Consider the following 3835-nt stretch of genomic DNA (forward strand, 5'->3'; position numbering starts at 1 on the left):
ATGAGAGATACAGAGCTCCTGTCGTCAAGAAAAGTCTTAGAAAGAAAGGCAAGGAAGTTACGCGATCGATAATTTTGCCCTTTGTGATAAACAAGTAATCGCAAGTGCCCTCGGGCAATTAAAATTGCCCGAGGGCACTTGCGATTACTTAAAATTGCGATTACTTAATCCTTAAAAGGATTAATTTCACTTGTATTTTCAAAATTTTCCGAATTGCCCTCATCGCTTCACGACTCCCAATTTTGTGAAAACTTTGAAAATACGCATTAAATTAATCCTTAATTGCCCTCGGGCCCATGCGATTACACATACATATCTGCAGAAGCACTAGAGCCCCTAGACTGCTAGCAGTCCCTAATCTCGATCAGTGGGGCCGCCCTCTTTAGCGGCTTGCTTGCATAGCTGAAACGAGCGGCTTGACTGACTGACAGTCAGTAGACTGGCAGTCTACTAGAGCCATCCCTCCAATGTAGTTACCTGAATATGAGTGTTAAGTATTTATGAGTCAATGAGTCAACGAGTTAGTGCAGTTAATTAAACCATAGAATGAAAGCTAAAATTTCAGAGAGTGCTTAGGCCTAATCACTGAAATGAGGACTTTGGCTTAATCAACAAATTATTGCTATATTGACTGTGAGTCTCATTGACTCATGACTCATTGACTCGTTGACTCATTTGACTCATAAAACATGCGTTCTCCCTGAATATTAAACATTTAAAATGTAATTCAAGGAATTAAAGAAGGAAATCTGTGGTGCAGCGTTGATTCCTCAACATTTATTGTAAAGTAGAGACATCTATAGTGTAAAAATATTACATTTATTTTTTGAAAAGCTACTCCAAGAATAATACAAAATATAGGTGCAACTTTTAAATAACCTTACCTATACAAGTGCAACATTAATAAATAATTAATTGATCCCTCTTAACTCATATCCTCACTGATAACCACATCGGGACTAACATAGCACTACCAATAAAATATTAGGGTTCAATGGGATCTAAATATGACAATGAAAACAGCCATGTCATATCAACCATTTGACTCTCACGAAATTAATATTGCAAAATAAGGAGTCAAAGAAATGACGACAGCTACTGCATCATTCATTACGATTTTCATAATAATTTTGTGGAATTCATCTTCAAGCGCCAACGGCCAAACTGCTTTTTCCCTTCCATGATTCAAACTTCTGACGCCAACCACAAGTGATGAAAATTATCAACTGATCTGTGACATAACCCACCAATCAGCATATTTTATTCCCACGGTACATTCATACATTCGAACTCAACGCCTATGGAAAGCGATGCAAACTGTGCGAATCTTTTCACTGAAGAAATTTTTCTAAGAGCATATCATAATGGTGTTCGAACTGTGAACTAGCTAAACAAAAACTCCAATTTGCTTTCCAGAGGCGGAGTCAACCTTCCCAGTTATGTTCGGAAATTTTTTTGATGGAAGCCAAAAGGCAGTTTGGTGCCTCGCACTTGAAGGTACAGTTCCGCAGAATTATGAAAATTGCAGTAAGTGTCATTTGCAATGCTGCGGACGTGATCCTTTCTTTAAATCCCAAACAGCTACAACCCATCAACCCTACAGATCAAGTCTAGCTGCACCCAAACAAATTTATCCATGCCAACCAATCATTATCTCCTCAGTTATTTGGCTTGTTTGGCATTGTTACATGATCAAAGCAATTGCCATGACTGACATTGAGGACACTGCTTCCCAGCTAAGTGCACTAAAAAAAACCTATAGTTTGAACATTATTTAAAGGGACACTGTCACACTGAAAATCTGACAGATATGCTGTTTAGTCAATGGCAGCCACAAGAGAATGACAAAACGGATTCACTTTTAAAAATTCAATACACGGACTACCAAAATTCCTACTTTTCGTAATGAATAGCTAGGAAAGAATTGTGTGAAAACTTTGCCTGAACCTTTTCAAGTTTCTTTGTTGTAACTAGTGATCACTAGTATAAAGTCAATAAAACATGTTAGCTGATCCTTTTGTTCTAGATTCCATTGAATCCTGTAACGACAATGATGTCGAAAAGATTTGAAAGTTGTCTTAGTGTTTGAAAACGAAATTTCTGGAATATTGACCCGAAATTATTACTAAAATTAATTTGTCATGACAGCGTCTCTTTAAGCTTCAACTTGCAATAATTGATATAAGTTGTCCTTATATCTGATAAATAATTAGTCAACATCTTGCAACACTTTGGTGTCATCATCAATATTGAAATTGCTGGAAATTTCGGTCATTAGCTTAAGTTGATGACCCCAGGATCCTTTCTCTATTAGCAATAACAAATTAGACAACTACTCCAAACATTATTATTTTAAGCCATGGTTATGATCATGATGCCAAACCCTAACATAAAATTTGGATACTTGAAATAATCATTTACTGGACAGGTATATTACCAGCTATGTACATTCTAATAACATTACAATTCAAAGAATTCTGCAAGCAATAATGTGCAAAGTGAACTAAGCTTTTTTTTAAAGCAGTTTTTAATATTGCCAAGTCTAGTCCACTGCATGACTACAATCTTGGATAAAACTGTTGTAGAAATTGACTATTGTAACAAGGTTCAGTTGATCACATACAATATGATCACCTTCTTCCAATACTTCCATATCTTAAGTTAAGATGCTGATCATAGCAGTTATTAAACTTACATGTACTTGAGCAGAAACGTAAACAAACCTTGAATTTTTCAGGCCTGAATTTTCAAGCTTTCCTTCAGGTACTGCTCAAGTAACATTAATAACTGTGATGACCAGCATCTTAACTTGATTCATCTCTCTGCAGTTCAAATATATATGGCTTTCAGATATATAAACTTTTGTCACTTTAATATATATTGCTTGCTGGAATGCTGCCCTTTGCATTTAGGATAACCCAACCTAAAATTGAATGGGTGGGAATCAGGAAACAGTTTGTGGATTTGTTTCTATGGTGACACCACCACTGCTCTCTTCTATCCAAGAGTAATATTCCGTAAATTATGTTCAACCAATTTTCTGTAAGATTGTAACTAGGTTACCGCAATGGCTAAATTTAGATTGGACTGACTGAACAGGCGGAGGATTTTAGTTCTGAGCAGGACTCAGACAAGCTTCATCCTCCTAAATTATTGAACGTACTTGGAATGGAAAGATAACACTTGCCATTGTTATCTAGAGAGAAACTAACTATTATTCAAATAGTGTGATCTACGGGAGTAAGTGACCTAGCTAAAATTGCTCAAAAATCGACCAATTAAAGACTATTGGCTAAAATGTTCCAGTAGGTTTTTGGAAACGTGACCTTAATATACTGTAATAATAGCAATTTTATAATACATGTAGTGACAGTGACCACATATGATGACATCTGGAGCATCAGTATGGTTTAGTTCTGCTTTCAAATTGTGTCATTGGTCTTCAACATAGCAAAAACTTTAGCCCACATTCCATCTCAAGAATTTACTCTGTCTAACACTAGATGATTTTACTCCTCAAAGGGGGCCCATTCTTGACAATATCCTATGTCCACTCAAAAACTACCTTATTACACGAAATTTTCACGAAACGTTAATTTCGCGACTTTTGTGATTTGAAAAAAATGGCGAAATTTAAAGTGCACCTAACCCTGACATATTTTTTTCGCTAAAATGAATCTTTGCACCTGTTTGAAACGCATTGCGGCCATTTTTTCATTTTTCTAAAAATCCTGCCATTTTATGGGCTTCGAAAGTTGCGAAAATCCAAGCATCTTTTGTTCACGGCCGAGTCAGAAGGGGAGTGGCTCTATTCCTGATTTGACGTCGCAATCTA

At 36.3% G+C, this 3835-nt stretch overlaps 1 protein-coding gene across 1 annotated transcript in view; it reads right to left on the bottom strand.

The window, feature by feature from the left end:
• Positions 1-750: 750 nt before the first annotated feature.
• LOC137969517 (heparan sulfate glucosamine 3-O-sulfotransferase 1-like) overlaps positions 751-3835 on the bottom strand; it is an 8276-nt gene continuing 5191 nt past the window's right edge. The window contains exon 1 of the mRNA XM_068815796.1: positions 751-3835. This exon is cut by the window's right edge and continues 5191 nt beyond it. The gene's annotated coding sequence lies outside the window, so the exon portion shown is untranslated.

The sequence above is a fragment of the Montipora foliosa genome, chromosome 9, assembly GCF_036669935.1.
Source record: "Montipora foliosa isolate CH-2021 chromosome 9, ASM3666993v2, whole genome shotgun sequence".
In the NCBI taxonomy this organism is placed as follows: Eukaryota; Metazoa; Cnidaria; class Anthozoa; order Scleractinia; family Acroporidae; genus Montipora; species Montipora foliosa.